We start from the raw sequence: 14,036 nt of genomic DNA, 5'->3' as shown, positions 1-14,036 counted from the left end.
CAGCATTAATTGGACTGCTCTGAGTCTGACGTTCGGCGCGTTAGTCCTTTCTGAACCTCTGCCACCAACGGCGCGGTAGGTGAAATGTCAACATCATCTTTGGATTTTCTCGAGATAGATGCGTTGATGCGTTCATTCCACCTACCTTGTGTTGATCCCATTAGAATGCTTTGTCGCGTAGCCGTAATCATTCAATGGCCACATTCGCTTAATATCGCAACTCTACATGATGACCACAATCGCTTGACGAGCGCAACTCCCATGCGATGGACGCATACGGCTGATTACCGCAACATCCATGCATTGATCGATGCATTTGCCTTTGCGATAGAGTGTTTCTCCACATGCGGTCGTCTATGCGGTGGTCTGGTTTCTGCGTTTGCATTCATTTCCTGCATTAGCTACAAAAATAGAACATTGAATGCATAATTAACACAAAATAACGGGTTAATTGAGATTCGACATGTTGATCGGCGTATACTTTTTTTCACGTGAATTCCTAACATGATTGATGCATATTTTGCTAACAATCTTCATAATTCTAAGTAAAAGACCTAAGATGACATTCATTTCTACATGTCATCAATTATATCAAGTGGACACAATATATCTATAGTGAAAGGAGTGCAACTATTGGGCTTTAGTGAAATGACCCAGTAATTAACGAATGTTGGTTAATTTAGGTTAAAGAGTTTAGCCGATTAATCTCAGATCGTTGGAGCCCATGATTTGTAGGTTCATTAGGCCTCCCCACTAGCTCACAAATGGATCAAACCTTAAAATAGCGTGATGAGAGAATTTGAAACGTTCAAATTCGAATTGAGGAAAGCAGTAATTATGTACAATATAATAATTAAACGAAAAACAAAATTGAGTTTAGCCGGTTAATCTCGGATTGTTGGAGCCCATGATCTGTAGGTTCATTAGGCCCCTCTACTAGCTCACAAACAGATTAAACCTTAAAATAGCATGATGAGAGAATTTGAAACGTTCAAATTCGAATTGAGGGAATCGGTAATTATATAGATATAATAATTAAATGAAAAACGAAATTGGAGAATTGGATAATGTTTAAATTTGATTTAAAAGTTAGTTACATGAATAGAGATTCATAATCATGTAATTGGTGTTTTAATAATTTAATATTGGATATTAAATTATTTTAATTAATTAATTAAATTTTTTGAATTAATTTTATTTAAAATTGAAAATTAAATTTTATGAATATTCAAAAATAAAATCAATTTTGTTTTAATTTAAATTTTGGAAATTTAAATTGAAAATTAAAAAAAAATGATTTTGGAACAAAATTGATTATTAAATCAATTTCTTCTTTGGGTGGGTTTATCCCATTTTTTTGGCATTTGTAAACACATAATTCCACTCAATTTCTTAAGAAGAAGGTGTCAATCTCTTGGATTATGAGATAATATGCTGAGATTGAACAAAACTAAGGCCGATTGACTAGAAATTGATAGCATGCATAAGTGCATTTTGCTGAGTTTTGAATAAGGAAGAGTTGTTCATCTTAAAAATAAAAAAATAAAAAAAATAAAAAAAATAAAAAAAATAAAAAAACCAGTCTTGTTCCTTCAAAATTCTCTCCCAAATTCAGCTAACTTTGAATCCCACAATTCAATCTAAGGTCCTAGAGAATAGTAGGAAAGATCCAATGGTGGTCCACAAGCTTTTAAAGTCAAGATTGAAGCTGAATCTATGGATTAAAGAAGGTCTACAAAGGTATATCAGAAACTTTCTTTTCTATTCTATGAACATGTTTTCTTAGATGCTAAAATTGATGAATTAGAGTGTTTAACGATTATGTCTGCTTCCGCTAATCGCATGCTAACTCCAACACAATAAATGTTATCGTGTTATTTTCTATTTTGTCTTAATAACCCTAAATCCAATAAATTAACATCCAAGATCCAAGGTTGCCTTATGAGTCTTGAACTGTATGTGGAGACATACAAGGATCAATATTCAAGATACAACCTAAAGGGTCTATAGTATAGGGATAAGGTTGGGTACCTTATCCTAGTAACATTATGGGTATGGCCCACTTTGTATTTGATACGAACACAATGATCCAACGCATTCGTTTAGGTGACATGCGAGTGGGGGTATCCTATGCAATGAGTTTGCATAAGACTGGACCGTGAAATAGTAACCACTAGATGTAACACCGTTGACTAGTTAGGTTTCTATTCACTAGGATGACCTAGACAACTTAGTCTTAATCCTGACTATATTATGAACTCTTGTTCACAAGGGATTGTCCTTTGATTTGTGTGGGTGAGAGTGGCCAGTTCGTCAACTCAATAAGCCTACCATTTTGGGGACAAGACTGAGTGGGGAGCTGGAAATATAATAATACAATATGAAATTCACTCCTTCCCGTCTCGAGGTAAGTAGCTGGGAACTTGGTTAATGAATTTAGCTAATTAATCTCATATCGTTGGAGCTTTTGATCTACATATCCACTAGGTCTCCTTGGTAGCTCGCCAAAGGATATTAAAGAGGAATGATTTGAATTGTTCAAATCAATTTGTGGAAATTTTATATTAATATGATTAATATATAATTGATTATGGATGTGATCTATAATTCAAATTAAATTGCAAAGAAACATTTGAATGATATTTAAACAATCAATTCGAGTGAATTAGATTCACAAAGAATTAAATTAATAAATAGAGAGGTGTTGCACCTAGACATACGATGTTTATGATAATTATATATATATATATATACACACATTAAATTAGATTTAGTGTATAAATAGTTGTCTAATTAAGGTGCTAATTAATTAAATAAGTGTTCCTTAATTAATTGTGCACAAGGAAAAATTGGAAAAAGACTTGGAGAAGGGGGTTGACTCTTCTCTATATAAAGTCTTCCTTATGGCCCTTTCAGGGTAAGCATTCATTGTGCAATTTTTTCCTAAGCCACAAAAAAAAAATCCTCTTTACTCTCCCAAAGATTTTTCCTCCTCACCCTCTTTCAATAGTTGGATACCCACCTATCCTTCTATTGGAATCCTTAATAATAACAAGGTTATTCTCATGGTCGTGTTCAAGATTGTTCGAGGAGATGTTCGTGTTCAAGGTCGTTGAAGGAGTCATCGTTGGAATATCGAGAGGATCGTTCTAGGAGCTTAGGAATCAACAATGGTGAGAATGGTTCTTTTCTTTCTCTAAAGCATGCTATTTTACACGTTTATTCTACACATATTATGTTTAAGTTTACTGATTTTGTTTATGTAAAAATCGATTTGCGAAATATAAAGCATTCACACGCTTTCACTCGAGATTTGAATACCATCACCTTGAGTGATGTTATTCGTGATCTGACTGATTGTTGAGCTGAAATTGATGTGTTGGTCCATCTCTTAAGTGTATTGCTTTTGCATTCTAATGATGTTTCATCTTCTCAGCCTCTTCCATCTGATTAATTTTCTTTTTGGCAAAAGGGGGAGATGATTGAATATTGTTGTTTGGCTGCTCTATTAATGGTTGTTCTGGATTTGGGTTGTTCTTATTCTCTTCTCCTTCTGGTTGTTGCTGCTGCTCGAGCTGTATCTCAAAATTTATTTTAATTAATATGAAATGGTGTGCTTTGTTTTTTTCTCGTCTCAACGTGTCTGGTTGGTTTACCAATAAAAAAAAATCTTATACCAAAGGGGGAGCTTGTTACAATGTTGGTTGACTGATAATATTTTCTTTTATTATGTTGGATATTTTATTTCTGACTTGGCGTCGATATTCTTTCCTTATTTGTGGCACATTTGATGGGCTAATCTTTCCTTATTTGTGTTGTTGTCATTGATGTTTTTCTTGCCTTATGAAGATAGTATTTAATTTATCTCTTCTATGGTTTTAGGATAATCCGTAATTTTTTTTATCTGAAGGGGCGATCAACTGAAAGACAGGGAGAATCTCGTGTGTTTTATATGGCTACCTAATCAGTGTGATACTCAAAAGTCGTGCGATTCTTTTGAAGGTTAGTCTACCCAAGTAGATTCTTCGTAGTGCTGTAGTAAAGTGTTGGTTGAGTGTTCTTTCAACTAGTAGGTGAAAAGCGGGTAAAGTCATTGTTGTGGTATCAGATTTAGGGGAGCCTAAATCTGTAGACTCATTAGAAGCAGTATCAATGATAGGGGGAGCTTAACTTGCTCACTAGTATTCAGTCATGTGTAGATTGATTCTATGTAATCTTAGTTGAAATGTATGTAGTAAAACTAAGTTAAATTCTAGTGGATCTTTTTTTACCTACATGGAAAGTCTCCCAGACGTAGGTGTGATTACATCGAATTGGGTTAACAAGTCTTTGTGTGCATCTTCTCTACTTTTACTTCTATTTGTCTGTCTTTACTTTTTTCAGTGGCATTTTTCGTAGCTTGTGGTATTATTTTGATTCACCTAATTTACAAGATGAATTTTATATGGCCAATATTAAAAAAGCTCACAATCAAGATAGTTTAGAATCAATTCAAGATGAGAAGCCAAAAAATTTGGTTACCTCCTTTTGCTGGTTAGTATAAAATTAATGTTGATACAACTTGGAAGGATTTTTCATCTTCATCAGGCATCAGCAGCAATATGAAATTCCGAAAGGGTGCTCATTGCTGCTTCTAGTACATCTTTGGATTTCTCCTATGTTGAACCACTAATGAAGTTTGAGTGATCCTTCTAAGGCTTCAGTTTGCTTCAATGGTGATTTCTAATGGTAAAATAATCGTTGAATCTACCTGCATGCAATCGATCAATTTGATCCGAAAGAAGAAGGAGATGATCTCAAAAGGTGTGCTTGAAGAAATATGGTCAATTTCTATATCCTTTGCTGATGTTTCATTTGCACATATTAATAGGAATTGTAATCTACTTGATGATTGTATTGCAAAAAACACAATAGATATAAATTTATCTAGTGTATGGGTATCGGATTTTCCTTCTTTGTACCTTCAATTAGTGGATAGATGTATTTTCACTTCATGCCCTTGAGGCTTAATAAATTTTGATGTTTTGATTAAGAATAATAATTAAAAAAAAATTAATGAAGCATCCCAAATTTTTAAGGTAATTTTTATTTAATTATATTAAATTATTTGGTTACTTTAAGGATAAAATTTATTTTGGAAGGTAAGATAATTAATGTAAGTGATATTTGTAAAGACTTGGAAATTTGAATTTAATTTAAAGAAAGCTAGATAAATAAATTTGGAGATTTGAATTTTTTGAAGGAATTTAAATTGAATTTGGAATTTAAGATAGAAAAGAAAATATGTGTATATATATAATTGAAATTTAAATCAAATTTCTCTCTCTCCCTTCCAGCACACGCAGTGTCACAATCGCACCTTTGTAAGGGTCTCGAGGCGATTGTGCAACACTTGTTCTCACCCTCGAACAAGTCAACCAATCCAAATTTGAATAGCAGATGGCACAACGGGCATTTCAAACAACCTCCACTCTCGTTCTTGAGAAAAGATTTTCGTAAATGTTTGAAAGCATGTGTAAAGAATGGACATTAGTCGTATAGCTAAAAAGCAATAAGCAACAATACGACTTTATAGCATATAACTCACTGGTATGAGGATATGATGATTAGTCTTACCCCCATATAGTACATTCTGAACAAAAAATACACTTATCACCCTTGCATATGGAAATGGGTGAGTGGTCACACATTAAGAAAAGTACATAAAAAGAAAACTACCTAGCAAAAGGAAATACATAAGATGAAAGCATAGTAAAAAGAGATGGAGGCGAACATGCAGCCATGGCCAACACGCTCTGGACAAGCATGACCGTGACATTCTCCCCCACTCAATTGGTTGATGTACCCGTTAACCAATTCTGCTTGAACTTAGCAAATTGTTGAGCATTTTCCTTGAGGTCTTCTGCGTTCTCCCAACAAACTTCTTTGTCTTGGAGGCTTTTTCACCTCTTTAGGAACTCTTCTCAACTTGGTCCTGGTCTTCCAACTTTATTGCTTCTCCCAGCAAGTCTCTCATTGACTTATTCCTCTGTCATTCTCTTGGTTGTGCCAGTCAGATGGGTCACCACCTTACATCGTTCCTCGACATGGTTGGGATGACAGGGTTTCAATCTACTTACATGGATGACAGAATGAATCTCCATCCATAAGAGTAACTGCACTTAATAAGAGGCTTTCCCAACCCTTTCAATGACTTCCACCGGTCCTCTAAAGCTACTTACGAGGCAATGTTCTCTTTGTCCTCAACTTTGAAACTGTCCTAAGCATAAGTTTACCCGAACCCTATCCCATAGTAGGAACTCTCAGTGTCTGGGCTTCCTCCTCCTTCTTCTCCTTGGAGGCAGGGACTTGTGTAAACTGTCTGGTTCAACAACATGATATTCCTCCAAGACACACAGAATGTCTTGAGGGTTCTCTTCCGTGGTTTCGATTGGCTCGTGGGTAATGTCCTTCTCCAACTGAAGGGGCGAGATCATCTTTATCCCTTTCGGCTGTTTAATCTGGGCATGCACAATAGTGGGGGTGGACCTTATGATCACTAAAAATTTGGCGAGAGGTATCGGTATTACCTTATATTGAAGCAAGAACTCTATCCCCAACACCATGTCAAAATCATCCATTTTAACGATCACGAAATCAGTAAAGCTACTCCAATCCCCTAACTTCACGACTATTCTTTTCGTCATTTCTGTAATTGGCAAGGCCACAGAGTTCACAACTTTCATTTTACCTACGCCTCCTTCCCAACAGAGATTCAACCTTCTGGTTTTTGTTTTGGACATAAAATTATGGGTGGCTCTCGAGTCGACCATGGTACTTTTACCCGATTTATGGTTGACCCAAGAATCTATATACATCAGTCTGCCCCTTTGGGGCTCATTTGTTTCTCTCGTATTCTTCTGGAGGGCAGCTAAAAATCTTAGAGCCCCGACTCCCAGGGTCTCATCTTCCTCAGCTTGTACATTCTCGTCCTCTACCTAAATAGATTTTCCTTTCCAGTCTAAGGCTAATGAGGCTTGAAAAGCGTTAATTGCTGCTCGTTTCGGACATTCGCTCGCCTTGTGTTGTCTCTTGCGTATATAACAGGAAAGGGTCGATAGAATTCTACTTTTTCTGCCCCCGCCACATATTTTCAGTTGCCTACTGAAGTGGTTTTCCATCCCCACTGGTGTCTCTCTCTCTCTTACTATTCCTCAATGGGCTCGAACCATTGCTCTTTCTCCCTCTATTAGGGGATCTTGAATGTTCTCTCATCTCTTGAGATTCATCAATTAAGTCGAACAATTGTTCGGCCACCGCATATGCAGCTGAGAGATCCTGTATTCTCAATTCATTACAGTTTTGTTTTTTCCCACGATTTCAAACCTTTGACAAAACAAAAAACTTTGTCTTTTTTGGACATATCTCTTATGTCCAACATTAGCCTAGCAAATTATTTCACATAGTCCCTAATGATGCCAATACGTTTCAATTCCTGTAATTTACATCTTGCCAAAATCTCAACATTCTCAGGAAAGAACTGAGAATGCAACTCTTGTTTCAGTCTTTTCCACGTGTTGATGGTGCATCGACCCTCTTGGACGTCCATGAAACGGGACCTCCACTATAACTTGCCATCCTCTACTAGATGTATCGTCGCTATAGTGATCTTCGACTCTTTAATCACTGTGTTTGTAGCTCTGAAATACTGCTCCATGTTCAAGATAAAATTTTCTAGCTCTTTTGCATCGCAAGCCCCACAAAAGGGCTTAGGCTTGGGTATTTTTACCCTGTTGAATTGGACTGCACCCCCGACTGGGGCTTGATTTCTCATCGTTCTCGTGGTGAGGTTAATTCTTGCACTAATGTCCACAATCTGTACTCGGATGACATCAATGGTGGCTTGAAAGTCCTAAAAAAATTCAGTCACCATCTAAATTATCGCTTTTTGTGAGCCATCTAGTTTTTTGACACACTCTTCCATCAGGGCAATAGTCTCTGACAAACCATCCCCATGCTCAAGAGGCTCACTTCTCGTAGCTTTTGCCTCTAGGGTCTCAACTCTTGTCAACAATTCTCTGACAGGCATCCTATCTAAGCGGCCAGCCACCACGTCAATTTCATCGGCCTTATGAGCGACTTCTTGTAATCGAGTTTCTAGGAATCGAACCTGATCAAGGACTTCTATTAGATAGAGCATTTTCTCTTCTATCTCAACCAACAGTCAACATAGGACTTGCCCAACTACTTTGTAGTAGACATGATCACAACATCTCAACTCCGCGAGCCGATCTGACTCTGATACCAACTGTCACAATCACATCTTTGTAAATGTCTCAAGGTGATTATGTGACACTTATTCCCGCTCTCAAACAAGTCAACCAATCCAAATCCGAATAGCCGATGGCACAATGGGCATTTCAAACAACCTTCACTTCCGTTCTTGAGAAAAGGTTTTACAAAATGGGTTTAGAGGAAAAGTCTTCGCAAACGTTTGAAAGCATATGTAAAGAATGAACATTAGTCGTACAACTAGAAAGCAATAAGCAAAATACGACTTTATAGCATACAACTCATTGGTATGAGGATATGATTATTAGTCTTACCCCCATATAGTGCATTCTGAACAAAAATACATCTGTCACCCTTGTATACGGGAATGGACGAGTGGTCACACACTAAGAAAAGTACATAGAAAGAAAATTACCTAGCAAAAGGAAATACATAAGATGAAAGCATAGTAAAAAGAGGTGAAGGGGACATGTGGCCATAGGCAACACGTCCTGGACAAGCATGACCGTGACATGCAAAAGCTCCCCTCCCCCACAATTTCTTTTTGTCTCCTTATGATAGCTTCAGGCCAGACCTCGTCCGACCACTGTCATATCGTCGCTCGCATCTGTCACCCGTCAACTCTTGTTGTCGCTCGTGTCGTCGACCTACCAGCAGCACACGGCATCATTGACTGATCCGTCGCACCACCTTCAAATCTTGTCGGCAGCTCCATCTTTCTCTCCTTCTCTATTCGATCTCTCTCTTCTAGATCTACCAGGCCATTTCCGTCACGATTTTTGATATCTGGTAGTCAGTGTTTTGCCGAAATTTCAAGATTGGTTTGGATTGGATTTTTGGAGTAAGGTTTTGTAATTTTATTTGGGTTTCTTAAAGATTCTTCAATATCCACTCAATTTTGGCTCTAATTTGTTGATACCCATTATGTTTTGGGTTATAGATCGAATAGTGTAAAGAATCGATGTCCAACACGTGCGAGATCGATTTCGACAAGTTTTTTAGCAAGTTTTGAGGCGTTGTAACTCATGAAGTTTGGGTTAAATTGTTATAAATTACATTGTGATGCTTGGCCTAAATTTTGGTTTGCCCGTAATGTTTTGTTGTTAAATTTGGATTTAAGAGGGAATTAAGGCACTGTCCAGTTGAACCTAAATCTTTTGGCACATTTCTGGTACACATTGATTTGGAAGTGTTGAAGTGGATTCGAAGCAAACCTCACTTTGGGTAAGATTATTTGGAAATATTTGGCGATATTTGGGTATTTGAAATTAGGCCTTGGTTATTAATTTTAAATTTTGGTTTATGTATAGGCTTGATTTGAGTTTTAATGATTATATAAAAATCAATTTGCTAATTGGTTGGGCTTAATATCAATGTAAGTAATCTTACTATTGGAATCGTCTTTGAGTCAGGTAACTTAAACATTATGATTTAGTAGATCTGGTTGGATGATATTGAAAAGCAAGATATGACTAGAACTACTTTGTGAGTATGTTGATTAAAGTATGTGACTGATATGACTATGATTTAAGTATGTGACTGATATGATTATATGTGGGACCACGAGACATGTAGTATGATTTATGTTGTGAAATTTACTGAAAGCATGATATATCTATAGATAGGAGTGACAATTTACCGGAAGCTAACGGTTTCCTACTATGTTACCGGAAGCTGACGGGTTTCCTATTATGTCAGCGAAAGTCGATAGGTTTCTTACTATATTATTGAAAGCCGACGGGTTTCCTATTATGTTAACGGATACCTATGGATTTCCTACTATGTTACCGAAAGTCTACCAATTTCCTATTATGTTATCGAAAACAGACAGGTTTCCTACTATGTTATCGGGTATCCTATTATGTTTATGAATCTTTGATCCACCAGATGCGTGTTAGGTTGAGTTAAATCGCTCACTAGATGGCCATCCGGGATTTAGTTGATTATATGCATGACCCACTAGTATGTTACATTTATTGGATATAAGTGCATAGCCTAGCCTTGGTAGTGTGGTTACTTACTGAGTATTTTATATTCATTCTTTATTATGTTATGTTTTTTAGGTAAGGGTAAGGACACATCGGTGATGACAGAAGGAATCTGTGATCGTTCCACTGGGACTAATCAAATGCTTCCACTCATGTTTTCATGTTTTTAAATCTCATATCTGTAATTGGATTTAGAAGGTTTTTGGTTTTACACCGTTGGTTGTTCTAGTTAAAATTTTCTTGTGATACTTCATTTTTATTAAGGATACTCTGATTAATGATTTTCAGTTACTTAATTTTAATAGAAGTTATTTATGTTACAACATTTATTTGGTTTTAGCCAATTCATAAAAAGTGTCATTTTGAGATGTATGCATGCATTTAGTAATGATCTAGTGTAAATCCTAGATAGTTGGATAGTAAAATTCGGTGGTGCTTGCAAAAGAAGCAATAAATAAATAATAAGAATTTGCAAAAGTAGCAACCACTTCTTAGCTTTGCTAACAATAAGCAAAATTGGAAACCAAACCTATGGTTGGAAGCAAAAGTTTAATAAAACTTAATGAACACGAAACAATTTAATACTTGATTTAATATACATTTGATATAACTTCATTATGAGCGATGATATACTAGTGTCAAGCTTGACATGAATCATGATGATATGGTATGCTTGACAATATTACTTCTATTTATTGTGTTCAATTTCTTTTATTTAATTGAATTGTTTTATTTTTCAGGTTTTAGTTGAAAATTTCCATTTTTTCTACGATGTAAAAAGTTGTCTTCACACTTTATATATGAATATAGATTTGTCGTTGATATACTTGATTTATTATATTGATTGTTGATATTGTTTTATTGGTATAGATATTAAATGTTTGGGATAATTAATATTGTATTTGAATTTGTAGAATAATTCATGTCTGAAAGTTGAATGAGTATGTTTTATTTACCAATTTTGAATATAGAAGTTAAACTAAATAATTGTATAATCAAAGGTAAGAAAATAAGTAATGTAGTAATAATTAAATTTAATAATCTATTATATTGTTATATTGATTAATTATTTAGTCATTTAAAATGTTAATAAATAAATGTTTTCAATTAAACATTATTTGAATTATTTTATTTAATTAATAAAAATACTTAAATAAAAATAAATTAATTAGAATATTAATAATTAATAATAAATTTGATAGTAAATAGTTAGATAACATACAAATCAATGATAATTGTATTAATTGAAATTTATTAAGTCTAAATTATATATTTATATTTTAATAATTAATTTAAATTAATAGTAATGATTAATTGATATTAATTTATTAATCAATCCTGGTCTATTCATCTTCTTGGTATAAAAATCCCACAAAATACGAAGGTTATTAAAAAACTCATGTCTCAAATGAGTTTTAAAGTTTCATGGATAGTAATATTACCCCGAATTTTACAAAATGAAATCATATGAAACAAACATGAGTATTAAATATCTTTCTGAAACTCAAAAACAATATCTATTAAACAAACCGACACTAAAAAAATTGATATAATTACTGTTTTTAATTATGACATACATATTATTCTTCTTCCTTCCTTTCTTCTTTCTGTCTTTTTTTTTTTGGGGGGGAGTTAAAAGACTTAAAAAAAAAAAACAAAAAAAACAAAACTTTTTGGACCAAAATATATTATTTTTTTTCGGAATTTTCCGAAATTTGATGACATACCAAATATATTTAAAGTTAATTTTAGACATAATTATGAAAGCGAAATATAAACGTTTTTCTTGCAATGCTAATTAAATAAAACTTGCTTTTCTTGTATATTTGATTATAAAATTAACAAGCTACAAATATTTCAGCGGATGATTAGACTATAAAGTTTGTATGCGCATGTAATATATAATATAGAATTATGTTGTTTTAACATAAAAAACGACCTTCTAAATTATTTAATTTATACGTTTTTATTCTCTTCAAGAGTGTATGAAGTTTCTTCTTATATTAAAAATTATTTTTTTAAAAACCCTAATCATTAATTCAAACACATACTTCGATTGGCTAAAAAGCATTATTAAAGTTAAATATAATGTTTTAATTCAAATCCTATATATTGCCAATTAACAAACATAATTATTATTTTTTAAATATCATCAACTGATTTTGTTGTGCTTTTTTTTTTCCTTCTTTTTTTTTTTTTTTTTTTTTTTTTTGGAAAAGCAACAAATTATCCTTGACACTATCTTCATGGTCCACACACAATGCTATAGAGAGTTCATTAAGTTTGAAGCGGTAGAAATTAACGTGTTTCAAATTTGTATAGTTATTCATGAAATTAGTTTTTGGTTTTGGTTTTGGTTTTCAGAAAATTAAGCCTATAGATATTAATTTCACTTCTAAATTTTTTCATTTGTTATCTATTTTTTAATAATAATTTAAGAAACCAAACCAAAATTTGAAAATTAAAAAAAAATCTTTTAAAAAGTTGTTTTGTCTTTTAATTTTGGCTATGAATTCAGCCATTGTACTTTAAAAAGATGCAATTCATTGTAAAAAATAGAGAGAAAATAAACTTAAATTTAAAAAAACCTAAAAACAAAAAACGAAATGATTACTAGATGAGACTTAAATTTTTAATAATGGTACATTGGATAACTACAGTTTTAAAACTTACTCTTTTAGGTCCTGAATCTTTGTGAACAAGTTTAAAAGGTTTCAGAATAATTATGATTATTATTTTAAATATTAATATGACATTTTAAATTAAAAATATAATTAAAGAATAAGAGAAAATGGAGGTGGGAGATAAGGAAGAGAAAATGTCAAATTTCAATTATTAATTTTAAATTAAAATGTCATTTCAATATTTAAAATAATAATAATAATAGACCATTTTTTATCTATTTTTCAAAAACTGAATTTCATACACATTTTTATTACATATATCCAAATGCAAGCATCCTGAAACTTAACTAAAAAGTTAATTTTTTGTTTTGTTTGATAAAACAATTAACTAAAAATACAGAATAGCAGGATGGATTTTAAAATTGAAACTTACAAAATCCAATGTACAAGTCAAAATATTCCCCTTTAAGCTTAAAATACAATGTTTTTATTTATTTATATAAAAATTGTGTTTTGTTAGTGGCAGGCAACAGATGTCACCAACAAATTTGGTAATGTAAAACAACCCAATTACAAACTTAATTATAAGCTCCATTTTTCATTTCAAGCTACAAAATTCAATGCACAACTCAAAGCTATTCCCAATAAGCTTTTGAATTACATGTTTTTTTTTCTTTAAAAAATAAGTTTGATCTGTTTTGTTATGGAAATAAAAATGCATGTGTTTTGCTGATATCAAGGTTTGACCATCATAAATGAAATTATTATAAAATTAAAACCTCTCCCATTCCCCACCTAATAACAAATCACATGAACCTAACTTTTTTTTTTTTTTTTTTTTAATATTGTAATTAAAGTGTGAGAAATTGAACTTCAAATCACGAGATTGATAGTATAAATACTATGTCAGTTGAGCTATAATCTTGTTGGCATCAACCTAACGTTTTTTTTTAAATATAATTCTATCATAATAAATACACTGTTCATTACATATTTGATATTTCACATATCATCAAATAATATATAATTTTATTTTATAAACTCCACATCATTCTTAAACACTTCTTTTATGAAAAATAAAAATTAAAAATTATATGAATATAAATTTATAAATTAATTGTTAAACTTTGAAATTTATATCCATTAAAACTAT

The sequence above is a fragment of the Benincasa hispida genome, chromosome 4, assembly GCF_009727055.1.
Source record: "Benincasa hispida cultivar B227 chromosome 4, ASM972705v1, whole genome shotgun sequence".
Lineage (NCBI taxonomy): Eukaryota > Viridiplantae > Streptophyta > Magnoliopsida > Cucurbitales > Cucurbitaceae > Benincasa > Benincasa hispida.
This window is presented reverse-complemented; position numbering follows the sequence as displayed.